At 44.0% G+C, this 14,252-nt stretch overlaps 1 pseudogene; it reads right to left on the reverse strand.

Annotated features, from left to right (window-relative positions):
• Positions 1-14,252, reverse strand: part of LOC136504565 (achilleol B synthase-like) — an 88,876-nt pseudogene that overhangs the window by 56,503 nt on the left and 18,121 nt on the right.

Below are 14,252 nucleotides of genomic sequence, written 5' to 3' on the forward strand. Positions count from 1 at the left end.
TGGTAGGTGAAGCTAAAAAGAGTAGCTTCTACCAACTCCCTCTCCTTGATATACTATGGAAAGGTAGTTTCTCAAACGTTTTTCTAAAATAGAATCAGCTTCACTAGCAAAACTGCTTGTGGAGTTGACGAAAAAAAACTACCACACCAGTAAAGCAGAGTTGTACCAAACGTGAGCTTAACTAGTGAGGACTATATTGATCATGCTCTAACAATTTTTTTTGGATCCGATCAACTACTTGGCATGGAAGGGGAAAGTATGATTTTCTGATACCATTTCACACCGTTACGTTCACAGCAAGGAAGGCATGGAAGTTCACTGGTACAAAAATGGTTGAAGCTAACGCTTGGATTTTTTTCATAGACGGTTCATAAAGAGCCAATGCCCGTAGAAATAACATATGGGCCCATGGCTATGAACCGTGCAGATACACCTGCACTGGCGTAGTGTAAGTGAACCGGTACTGTAAATCTTGGAAGTGGATAAATGGGCAACCGAGTTAACATTCTAGCGGTGGCAGAGATGGTACTATAAAAATGACGTATTGAAATCCGAATTTTTGAAATGACTTCGGATGGAGAAACAACTAAAACAAAACTTGTAGATCTCGAAAAGTTATACAACTTTGTAGTTGACAACTTTTTCATTTGAAATCATTTTGTCAAGTAAAACTACGTTTGAATTTATCAAATTTGAAATTTGAATTTTTCAAATGACCTCAGATGGAGAAACAAATAAAACAAAAGTTGTAGATTTTGAAAAGTTATACAACTTTATAGTTGACAACTTTTTCATTTGAAATCATCTAGCTAAGGATAACTACTTTGGAAATTTTTAAATTTGAAATTTGAATTTTTGAAATGATTTCGGATGGAGAAACAGCAAAAACGAAAGTTGTAGATCTCAAAATGTTAAACAACTTTGTAGTTGACAACTTTTCCATTTGTAATCATCTAGCTAAGGATAATTACGTCCAAATTTGCTACATTTAAAATTCAAATTTTTCAAATGACATCAGATGGAGAAACGACCAAAACCAAAGTTGTAGATTATACAACTTTGTAGTTGACGACATTTTCATTTGAAATCGTTTAGAGTCCCAAACACTCATTTTAAATTCGGTTGAGCATAATATGAGAAGAAAGAATATCTGATATTGACACAAGTGAGTGTGGGGTGGAATGGTTAGAGGGAGTAACGTGTGATGCTGAAGTCGTGGGTTTGAATCCCAGTGGCCATGAAGCTTGTGTTTCTCACACGAAAAATTCGTGTGGCTTGCGACGACGCGGGAGTGTGGCTACCCGATGGGGCCTTTCGGGATTTAAAAAAATTTGCTATTTTTTTGCCCAGATTTGAGAATTCTGGAAAACGAGCCGCCCATACAAATCCTCAGCCACCCTTACGAATTGATTTGTAGGGACGGCTTGGGAACCGCGTGTAAGGGCGGCTGGGCAAACCGTCCCTACAAATGGTGTCGAGCCACACCCGTAGTGCCTTTGCGGCGTAGTGGCACTTGCTGCTCTCCAAACAGGGTCCTTACTTTTGATAATAGATGGCCAAATGGGCCGCCTGGCCTAGCACGGCACAGGCTCGCAAAGGGCACGGCCCAATCGGACTCGGTCCGACACGGCATGCCTAGCTCATTGGGTTGTGCCATGCCTGCCCATGGGATGCACCTATGGCCCAGGCACGGCCCTATAAGGCTCGGGTTGTGGCGAACTGAGCCTAGCTCAGTTGGTTAGGTTTCTTGTGGTGTAACCTGCCTACCCGAGTTTAAGTCCTCGGCTTGGCATGGGTGCTCATATTTTCCTAGATTTATTCTAGAATTTAACGGCGTTGTGCCTTCAGTAGTAAGCGACGTTTTCGTCAATAGTGAGGTGCCTATGGTGACTTCGTCAATCTCGAGATTCTTGATATGTGCCGGCATAGTCTTTCGGAGGTGCTCAATGGGGTAGGGTTTGTGTACGTGTGTCCATAGGGGTGAGTGTGCGTGCATGTTGAGTGTTTGCGTCTATACTTGTGTAATTCAAGAAAAAAGGCTCAAGTCATGTCGTGCCGGCCCATCTACCCATCGAGCCCGCCTAGGCCCACGTGGTATCCCCATGCGCTACTCCACCATCGCCGTCACGTGCTACTGCGCTAGCCCCGTGTGCACCAGTTGCTGCGAGAGTGGGCCTCCGCCCTGTGCACCGGCCATCACGGATGAGCGCGCCTCTGCCCTGCTCACCAGCCGCCATGGATGAGCACACCTCTACCCTACATCCCTGCTCGCTACCCGAGGGAGCCCATCAGACGAGAGCGAGATTTGGGAGCAGTTGATGCGGAGATCAAGGTTGGGGAGCAGTCGATGCGGGAGATCGGTGGAGGCCGGAAGCGAGGGGATGCGGCATCGGGCAGATCAAGGAAGGGAGGGAATGCAATATCAGAATTAGGAAGGGACGCGGCATCGGGAAAACAGTCGACTGAGATAAGAATAGGAGTCTGCTGGAGGAAGGAGTTAGGGTTTTGAGTCTATTATATATGGGAAGCGGCCTAATTGAGTCGTGCCGGGCCGGCATGCCGTGCCAAGGAACCGGCCCAGGCATAGCCCTGCTATTGGGTCAGCCCGGCACCGGCAAGGCAGCCATCGGGTCATGTCGTTCCTAGGCTAGGCCAAAATTGCAGGCCATGGGCCACGCCCATGGGCCTCAGGCCATATGACCATCAATACTTTTCAATAAATCCATCCCAAGAAACAGTAACATATGGAACCCACTCGTCATTCCCTTCTCCTTACTCCTTTCAACTGAGCTACTTGTCCATCTTGACGAGAGGAGGGGACTCGCCCAGTCACCCGCATATCGCCCTTCCATCTTGCTAGTCATGCTAGAGGGAAAAGGGACGCAACAAGCAGATCTCTCTCGTCGTGTTGGAGGGAGAGGAGCCATGAGAATAGAGGCCACACATCTAGGACCCGCCTTAATCTTGCCCTCGCCTTGGAAGAGAGACCGCTTGTCGGGGACCTCACTCAGGAAGAGACGCTGAACGGCCAAAGTCGCAGGAGGAGCCACCAACTCGTCAGGACATTTGCCTTTGTCCAGAAGGAGAGGTCGCAAGCCGACGACCTTGCCCTCGCTCGGGAGGAGAGGCCGCACGGCCGGGGTTGCACAGAAGTTGTCGGGGGCAGATCCAGCGTGGCAGGGACGCCTCGGGGAGGGAGATTCGCCAGGAAGGTCAATGGAGGGGAGCTGCACCGTCGGGTGAGGTGCTGCGCAGGTGGAAGGACCTCGCGGACCATGGAGCAGGTGGCGCAGCACCCGGGCAGGCGTGATTTGTCGTGCACGTCGAAGGAAATGACCCCAACTATCGTTTGGGGGCATGGAAGAGGGTCCCTAGAATGAGAGGTGGGAGGGGGAGATTTGATGGCTCTAATAGCGACCCTGTTAGAGCTCATTTTTTTGGTCAAATCCCTCAAATTTTAGTTTTGAAGGCTCAGTTAGGGGCTCTACTGGTAGAGTTTCTGTAAGAAAATCTCTCAAGAAAAAAAACATTTGGCCTTTAGCTTGATTTTGTATTTTCTTTGTGAAAAATGTTTAAAAAATGGCGTCGATACTGTATGTAGAACAGTGGATCTGCGAACATTATTCAGTAGGAACGATAATCTATTGACAGTTTAGATTCTCTGAAGAAGACCGAGAATAATGGTACTTTCTCCATCCTTTAACACGCTACGGACAAAACCATAAATTCGCAGAGTCCTAGGGTAAATATCGTGTCTCCGAAGTAATAGAAACAGTGTCACCCTAACATTGCACATATTTCATGTCCCCGAAGTAACCAATTTGTACAAGTGACATTGCACAATTAAATATTTATGGGTATAATAATGATTAAGACTCAAGGAAGGACAGTGACAAACCTTGGCACAAGAATTACGAGCTTTACTCCAATCAATTTGATCATAAGGCGAACTGTAGAGTTCATCTCTTAGTGCTAATATAGTTGGTGTAATGGGACCAACAATTTTTTTGCCATAAAGGAAAGCTATTGACATGTAAGTAATCCTAGTGAAGCACCAGAACCGCCCTGTGTATAAGAGAAAGCTCACTTCAGTGCATTATATATTTAAGTAAATAGCAGTTGTAGACCAAATATAGCTTGTGAGTTCTGTTTCTAATAACTTACAACACACTACTATGATCACATAATTCTCTATAACTACATGTAATCTACAATTTATCACTGAATACTTCAACCTTCCTTTGTATACCCATACTTCTTAAATTAATTCTTTATCTCCATCGTTGTCGTCTCTGCCATATGCTCAGTTTGATTAAGTTAATAACAGCAAGAGTTCTTTTTTTACATAACGCATAACTTATACAAGAAAAAGTACATGCCAAGGTCTAGTACTGATTTCATCCCTATAAATCTTAAAGGTCCCTGCTCCTACAGCATATATAAATAAAGGACCGAACCTTCACGTGACATGATGAAATAAGCAAAAAAAAAAAAGTGGTAAGCAAAAAAGTATTTTGTTTACTACCATTTAATTAAATTTTTTAGTTAATGACACTCTAAACAAAATTTCATTTCATTCTCTCCTTTTAACTACATAAATAAGTCACTTCACCCACCAATCACATTTTTCATTTTGTTCTCAAATAAAGCTTGTGTGTCCAATTATATTTTTTAGTATAATATGTAAGTACATATTTGATACTATGAAATATTTTCATATTTCTTTATCATAACTAGTTGAATAAATTTTAAAAGTATTCACTTTCATATGATATCATCTTACAAGTGATATTTTGACCTTAAAAGTCTAGTGCACGTCTCCTACCAGTATTCAACACTTATGCACATTTTGAGGGAGAGGTTAATATTCTACAAGCTGGTATCTTTGAGACTAACACTATTTCAAGCTTATCATGGCTGGTATCTTTGAGACTAACACTATTTCAAGCTTATCATGGCTAGTAGCTTTGAGACTAACACTATTTTCAAGCTCATCATGTGTGTAGTAGTCTCATTGTAAGGAAAATTGAGTCCCCAGAGTTAAGCATAGATCCTAATGTTGCAAGTCGTATTTCATACTCTTCAAGTGGCATGATGTATCCTACAAATTGGAATCAAGTTCAATTGGAATTGTACAATTGGTATCAATCTTTGAATCAGCATCAATTTGTTCTTTTTCAATTGGTATCTTTTATTATGTGTGATTTCTCCATGCATTATATAGATTGAACTATCTTTTGTGCTTAATTGTTGGTCTATGCATATGCTTTGTCATCCACTGTATGTATGCATACACTTAGGTGGAGCTTAGTCTATGTAATGTGAGAGTCAAGTTTTGTGACCAACTCTATTCCACATACAAAGGATCACAAAATTTGACCCTCTCTTGTGCTACTAATGTCTTCCTTTTCAGTGTTTGATTCCAAAGGGGGAGAATTTGAGCGACAACAAACAACCTCAACCCATAATCAATACCAAAATCAGTTTAAAAAATTTGAAGTGGTATTGAATGGGGGAGAACCTGATCAAGGGGGAGTTGGTCCTTGAAAGGGAGGAAGTGGATTATGGAGTTAGGGGAGACTTAAGTCCATAATGCCACATAAGAGGACATATTAAATATGGTAAGAGCAATGTAAGTAATATATAGATGTGGTACATTCATATCTCAATTAACTTCATATGATATTGCTCTTGCATTGCATCCAAGCAAGTAGATAGGTTGTAGTTGAATTTTCTACATATGGTATATATTATTTGCTTGCTTTGGTCGTGTTGTCATCGATCGCTAAAAAAGGGGCCATTGTAAGGAAAATGGCACTCAACATGGGCCATTAAATTGATTTTGGTGTTTGATGAACAACATGACCTTTTTTACTAATATTGTTTTCTAGTATATAAGAAAAGTTCGAATGGATGTAAGGTTTGACTTGGACTTAGGCAATGTAAAGTTTGGGATGATCAACACCACAAGAAAGACATTAGAAGCAGTGTTGAAGACTTATAAGATGTGCTACAAGTCCAGGACACAAGTTAGAAAAAAACCCAGATGCAAAGACATGAAGAAAAGAAGCTCACTGCAGGTTGTCTGCAATCACCGGATAACTATGGAGCTGACCAGGTAATGGCACCCGGAAGATAGGGAGGTACAACAGAGTCAAACAGTGTCAACAAGACTCACTAGAAAAGTCCGGTGTAACAGCTGAGAGAGCACCAGAGAAAAGACTGTGAAGACAACACTATGCAGACGCCATCACCGGAGATCAATGAAGACAGCGCCGGAAGATAGGGTCACACCCAGAGAGGTTGTAGAAAGGAATTTCTATCACTGGAAATGTTTGATGCAAGGCACCAAATAAAAGGGCTTCTCCGGTGAAGCTCACAATGGGAACCCAAAGGCAGAACAGTGCCACCGAAATTATCCGGTGTGCACCGGAAAGGTTGCACAGGAGAAAGGGGCAACAGTCGACATATGATCCAATGGTCGAATCCAGCTGCTAGTACATGCGGCGGTCACCAAAATCTCCGATGGGGTCATCGAAATCTCCGGTGTGAGCACAAAATGTGTTGTGCATTACCCAATGGCTAATTTCTTTGTGGGGGCTATTAATACCCCCTTGGCCGGCTTATTTGTGAAGGTTGGAGTGTATTGAAGAAGCAGGAGTGTAAACACTCTCAAGTGTTCTAGCCACCATATGCGCTTAAGAGAAGATTAGATGATTAGCATTAGTGCTTAGACTAGTTAGACCACTGCTTATGCGTTTGCTCTAGTTTTAGGCCTAGTGTTGTGAGGTTTGCATACCTCTTTCTCACTCGATGCTTGAGCGCTTCATTTTTGTATTCGGAGGGACATGTAGTCTCGTGAGATCACACCAACCGTGTTTGTGGTGCAGCCGCGCCACCGTGTACAAGAGGGAACGAGGCTCGCGGCAATTTGGCCAGAAGCTCGATAGCAAAGATGGTGGGGAGGGGTCTAGGAGAAGCCATCTCAGAGACCCACTTGTGTGTGGGGAAGACCCGGGGGCTACTAATGGAGTTAACTCACTGGGAGCTTGACCCTTGCAGGGGCATCCTTGCGAGGGGCTACAACAAGGACTAGGGGGAGCGTGAGCTTATCAACACCATTCCATAGTCATCGACGAGAGTTTGGATCTCTATCTCCATTAAGCTTCCATATTTATATTTTGTATCTAGGTTGTGTGCTTACTATTCTAGTTTAGCTTGCTAGGCTAGTTGATAGAATTGTAAGCTAGGTTGCATACCTCTTTTACGGTAGAGATAGCAATACACTTAGCACAACCTGCTTAGACGCATATCTAAATAAATTACTTTCTTGTATAGGTTTTGTTAAGTGAAAATTAGAGGCTATAGTTTAGAGTATAATTTTAGAAAACCTAATTCAATCCCCCTCCCTAGGCATCATGGTCCCAACAGACACCTTTTAGAATAATTTTAGAGCGGGTTGCTTAAGCCATCCATCTCTGTAAATTATTTTTGTTAGTGTTGCCTTAAAAAATGTCAAAAAAATCATTTTCGCCAAATGTTTGGAAGGAATGGCTCTCTTATTGCTATCAACGATATTCTGGGATGGTATTGAAGGCTCGTGTCGGAGAGTTTGTGAGTTTGAATCCTAGAAAACGCACACGCTTAGAAAATTGTGACTTGTGACGCGCAACATGTGACTGTGGGGTTCTTTGATGGTGTGGCAAAAAAAATTCCTATTTTTGTGCTATTTTTTAATGAAATTGTTTCTACTGGAGGTTGCTTAAGAAGCTTATGAAAATCTGTTTACACTGGCAGTTGACTTGACCAAACCGTCACAAACATATTTCTACTTGTAGTCGCATGACCCACCGTTAATGGAATTTCTCTGTTTTCACAAGTCTTTCAATCTTACGGAGTAGTGAATTGTTTGCAAAATATGGTATGATTTCATCAATCACGCCACAAATGTCAGATTGATCAAATCAACATATAAATGAAGAATGAAAAGGACAACTATTACTAGGGAGTGCCCTTAAAAAACTACTATTAGAGCAACTCCATGAGTATATGTAAATTTAGATCTCTAAATTGGCTCTCTAAAACTATTTAGACACTCAAAATATGTACGGTCCACAGCAGAATCTCTAAATCAGGCTAGCTTTCTTTTGAAGCCATATCAGCACCTTGGATCCTGTTTTATTGTTGTACAGTATAGCGAGATGGAAAATTGGCCGACAAACGAGACTGTTTGAAGCAGTAAAACAGATTTTGCTGTAGTCAATGGGATATTATGGAACTCTGCAAATGTTTAGTTGTCTAGACTGCTAGAAACTCTTTTGCAGGGAATATCCTTAGACATTTGGTGGAACTAAGAAAAGAATATACCTGGATGAATTGGGAGGAAACGTGGCACCAACCATAGTTCAGGCACAACTGGATTATTGCCACGCCAATCATATACACCAATAACCTTCAGTTATGAAAATACGGAAGCATGCATCAATAATAGTTACCACCGTGCTGCAGTTTAAATGTGTATTGTATTATCAAATAGAACGTCCCTCGTTCAATGTTACCTTTTCTATTTAATATAATCAAAACATTATCTAACCTATTCTATAATGTACTCCCTCCGTTCCACAGTGGTCGCCATTATACTTTGTCAAGAGAACAGCCAAATTTTACAGATCTTGATGGATATTTATTCAAATTATATATGATAACTTTAGGACATAAAACTTGTATAGATTTATATTGATATATATTGCGTCTGAGATAATATTGAGTCTTTAGCAAAGGTCAACATAGAGTAAGAGAAATTAACAATCAAATTATATTTTGTTTGACCTTTTCTTGATCAAAATATGCTTATATTATTATTGAGTTGCATATATCGACCAGTTCAACTAAAAAGCTTAAGATAATGGAAAGATCAACAGTTCACTTATACTTTAACGATAATTCTAGAACGGACGGAGTACATATATTGTCTAGAGAAAATACAAGTATGAAAAAGAAACTGAAAAAGTTTGCTGTTCTCTGAGAAATGGAAATTAAGCGCATAGTATGCGACATGGAGATGACAAGTGGGGCCCCTGTTGATGCCATTCGAATGTGTGGCATGCATGTTTTTTAGTTTTCGATTTCCGTAACTTGTCCAATGTTAGTGAGTAATTTCCACTAAGCTGTACCGTGAACTTGAACTTTTAAGGACAGTCCGATACCAAAAACTAGAATGGTTTCTATAGCCATTAATATTAATTAAGATGTCAACTAAAACAAAATAGTGATGTATTATTACAATTAAGGAAGAGAGAGAATGTCATGGTTTGTGAGGAGAGTTTCGTAACGTTATTTTCAAGAACATCATGCAATCAAACATGGATGAAATGATCACTTTCAATGCATAATTTTATCCTTTTATTTCATGGACATTTAATTCTATGCCTCATCTTAAGTTGGTAACTGAGCCAAGAGAGTTTCGTCTCCATAAAACTTAATTTCTTTCTCTCCTTGAAAACGTTGCCATGTCATTGAAAACGATTATGTGGCAGCTTATGAAATGCAAGTGAAACTCCCAATGAGGAATCTACATGAGAACAAGATAGGAGATGTAATAGTATGATTGGATAAAAAATATCTTTTGAAGAAACAGTCTATTGAAAATATGATTTCTTTGTGTGGCTTGACAAGTATGAAAACTATCTCGTAGTTTCTAGGATAGGACTTGAGAGAGTGTCAATGAGGGAATACTCGATGTATTACTCAAGGGAAATCAGTGCATATATATAGGCACGGTGGGGAGCCTGGGTCAGCAGGCCCACGGGCCGGTTTACTCTCTAACACGCCCCCGCAATCGGAACTGGAAGCACAGCGAACTTTAGATTGGACCTAAACTCCGTGAAGATGAACGTGAGCAGACCTTTGGTGAAGATGTCGGCGTACTGGGACAAAGTGGGAACGTGTAGTACACGGGCTTCACCGATGGCGACTTATTCTCGAACGAAGTGCAAGTCAATCTCGATATGCTTGGTGCACTGGTGCTGAATAGGGTTGGTGGAGAGGTAGACAGCACTGATGTTGTCACAATAGACAACCATGGTGCGGTGAAGAGGACAACGAAGTTCTTGCAAAAGGTGGCGCAACCAGCAGGCCTCACCGACTCCATTCGCAACGGCGCGATATTCGACCTCTGCACTGGACCAGGACACTATAGGCTGATGCTTGGACGGCCAGGAAATGAGGTTGTCCCGAGAAACACCGCATAACCTGATGTGGATTTGCGGGTGTCAGGATAGCCTGCCCAATCCAGCATATATTGTCTCTGTGAGAGGAACAAATTGTCATCTGGGCGCTAAATAGTGACACCCAAAAAATGATGAAGAGGCCCCATGTCTATCATAGAGAATTCCCGGCGAAGTGCTAAAATACTGTGCTAGAGAAAACTCGTAGACGAAGCCATATCAGCGCCTCAGCAGAAAATAAACAGGGAAGTGTCAGAGTTTGTGGGGGGGGTATAACCCCAGGTACCCATGGCAATGGACATGGGCCGCACCGCCAGGAGAGGTCCAGCCCATAAGATCAAGGCCTACGGTGCCTAGTTTTGGTCGGCGTGTACCACAAGGCAATCAGAAGACATCTTGGCGATGAAGAAAGATCTATTCGGATATGCTAGATATCGTATTCCTTGTAAATATTTACCATAGAGCCGAATAGATCTAGGCCTAAACCGACTTGTAACCCTACCTTCTAGACTATATAAGGCGGGTAGGGACCCCCCTCGAAATCATCTCATATACAATACAATACACCAAAGACACATGACGTAGGGTATTACGTCGATCAGACAGCCCGAACCTGTCTAAATCGTTGTCTCTGAGCTTGTGTCACCATCTGGTTCCTATCATGTGCACCTCTACCGATTCATCTACTACCATGGGCATACCCCTCGGTAGACTGTCGACCATATTTTATTGATAGTGGCACGCTAGGTAGGGGGTGTGCGTGCTGATTCCATGGACAACTAGATGGTCACTTTCCCGAGCTCCATGGCCTTTCCCGAGCTGGGCCAGATCTTCATGGTCGGTTCTATGACTTGGATCATCGGCCTCGACAGCAACGGGGAGATCGTGGAAGCGGTGCAGGATCACCCTACGCAGATCGCGTTAACACTTGCAACGACATCTCCGATCTCGATGCCCCATCGCTGGGTTAGGAGATCCATCAGCAATGATGATCTGATCGCATCCATCGATCGGGTCACAGACTGCTTAGCAAAATGTCAGCTCCTCGTGGTTTCGGTCTTAGATCAATCTAGAGCGAGCGACGAATTTCCCATACTCCAAGATCACCAAGCCGCTACAACCAAGAGACCTGCTCGGCCACTTCATTCAAGGCAGCCATATTCCGATCTAGTGATTACGGCAACTCTAGAAGGGCGTACTGTTCAACGCCGACCACTCCCCGCCCCAACGGAGAGCATGCCAAAGCCCTATTCTTTTGGGCTAGTGGGTGCACGTTCGATATGTCAGGACACCGTGCATGATCTTTTTGCTGACCATGCCGAGTGCAGCCGCATCGACGACCTCTATTAGAACAACTTCCTTGAGGCCAACCAGCCTGTGCTAATGGTAAACATGGTGTAAATCCGAACAGATCTTCCAGATGAAATGCTCCACACCATCCTAGAGGAAAGTCCAAAGCCGTACTCCGAGGCCTCTGCCAACATCTACCCATCTTTCCATCTAGGTTTGGGGAGAGAGCTTTTCATGGTTAGCCACGACAGTATTGCTATCGATGGAGAGACTAGTGTCCAGCACCGTGAGCGCGAAGCCAAGAACACTAATCACCAACGATGTTGCAATGAAGAAGCAGAAAACACCACCCAAGCAGCTAGAGGTGGCCCGTCGCCTCTCGCCCGTAATCTCCAACAAGAGTTCCTCATGGTGGACAATCAGTGAGTGGAGCAAACACCGAGCACCAATCTGGCTATGGCCACCCACGAGTTGGCTAGACTCCCACAAACGCCAGAGATACTCAAGATTCAAGCACTGCTCAAAGCAGCTCAGGCCAAGGTCAATGACATCTAGAATTAGATGTGGCCACCCACGAATTGGCTAGGCAGTGAGGCTGTCTCCGCTTTTACCAAAGGACTCCATCACTGTCAAGAGTTGTGCTCCAAAATTTACCGCAAGAGGTCCTAGACCATCAGTGAACTCCTCAAGGTTGCAAACTCATACGCATACTCTGAAGAAGCTGATCGGCCAGAGGGATCAAGGGCTCCACAGCCACATCGCCGCTGACCAGAAAACTCCATCAACAACATAGAGCAGCCATGCGCTAAGTGAAATTTCAATGCTACCTACAAAGAACTCCTTGATGGTCCATGCTTAATTCACAAGAACAGCAAGCACACCATGCGGCAATGCCATGGCATGGCCAAAGCTTTCTGCGATGAGGAGCAGAAATGGCGAATGCGTAAGGACGACAAGTCAGACGATGGCAAAGGGGAGAAGCATCCTAAGGGCGCATGACCTACTACCCAAGATGCCAACAAGACCATCACCACAATCTTCGGAGGATGCACTGCCTCCAAGAGAAAATGCTAGCAGAAGCTCACTGCTCGGCAGGTCATGTCAGTCACCAAGTATGACATGGTCGCCGATCCCAAATATCAGGACTGGTCAGAGCATCCTATCACATTCAGTAGGGCCGACCAGTGGGCAGATATCCCATACCCTGGCCGTTTCCCACTCGTGCTGGATCCAACCATTCGCAATGTGCGGTTCAAGAAGGTCCTCATCGACGGTGGGAGTGCCATCAATATCCTCTTCGCCGGAGCCCTAACTGAGTTAGGCCTCACAAAGGATGATCTTGTCCCTGTTGATTCTCCATTTTGGGGTATTGTACCTGGCAGAGCATCCCAACCTTTGGGGCAGATTACCTTGCTAGTCCAGTTTGGCACCACCGACCACTTCCGTACAGAGTACGTGAACTTCTTCGTGGTAGACTTCGACACCGCCAACCATGCCATCCTTGGCCGACCAGCTCTCACCAATTTCATGGTTGTGCCCCATTATGTTTATATGGTGTTGAAGATCCTGACGGAGCAAAGCGTTCTCACCCTGTGCGCTAACGTCTCCACCGCCTATGACTGCGAATGAGAAGGAATCACCATCGCCGAAGCAATGGACCTCTCAGCTAGAATAAAGATTTGCATCACTGACTCTAAGGAGACCCTAGCGGAGGAGCAGGCGATCCTGACTCAGGAGCCACCTTGGTCTATGACTAAGTTCAAAGACACAAAGGAGGTTGAGCTCATGATCAGCGATAGAAGTAGGACGACCTAGATCAGGGCGCATCTCGACTCCAAATAGGAAGACACGCTCATTAGCTTCCTTCACAGAAACATCGACGTGTTTGCATGGAAACCTGCTGACATGCCCAGCGTTCCTCGGGAGCTGATCGAGCACTCCTTAAACGTGTCGCCGACCGCCAAACCGATCAAGCAAAAGCTACGATGATTCACGCAAGACAAAAAGGAGGCCATTAGGGCAGAAATAACACAGCTCTTAGCAGCCAGTTTTATTAAAGAGGTGTATCACCCAGAGTGGCTCGCCAATCCGGTCCTTATATGAAAAAAGAATAATGAATGGAGAATGTGCGTTGATTACACCGATCTCAACAAGCACTGCCCTAAAGACCCCTTCGGCTTGCCTCGCATTGATAAGGTCATAGATTCAACAGCCAGTTGTGAGCTCTTGTGCTTTCTCGATTGCTATTATGGTTATCACCAGATCTCCTTAAAGGAGGAAGACCAGATCAAGATTTCATTCATCACACCCTTCAGTGCCTATTGCTACACCACCATGTCCTTTGGGCTAAAGAGTGTTAGCGCCACCTACCAGAGGGCTATCCAACGATGCCTCCAAGAGCAAATTGGGAAGAACATCGAGGCCTACATCGACGATGTGGTGGTTAAGTCTAAGACTACTGATAACCTCATTGCCGACCTTGAAGAAACCTTCTAGAACCTGAAGAAATTCCAATGGAAGCTGAATCCCACTAAGTGCATATTGGGTGTTCCATCTGGTATACTCCTAGGCAACGTTGTCAACCGCCACAGCATCGAAGCAAACCCAGAGAAGATAGAAGTGGTCACCAAGATGAAACTGCCGACCTAGGTAAAGGATGTCTAGAAGCCAATGGGATGCATGGCGGCTTTAAGCCGTTTCATATCCTGATTGGGGGAAAAGGGTTTACCTTTCTTT

Source organism: Miscanthus floridulus, chromosome 14, assembly GCF_019320115.1.
Source record: "Miscanthus floridulus cultivar M001 chromosome 14, ASM1932011v1, whole genome shotgun sequence".
NCBI lineage: Eukaryota > Viridiplantae > Streptophyta > Magnoliopsida > Poales > Poaceae > Miscanthus > Miscanthus floridulus.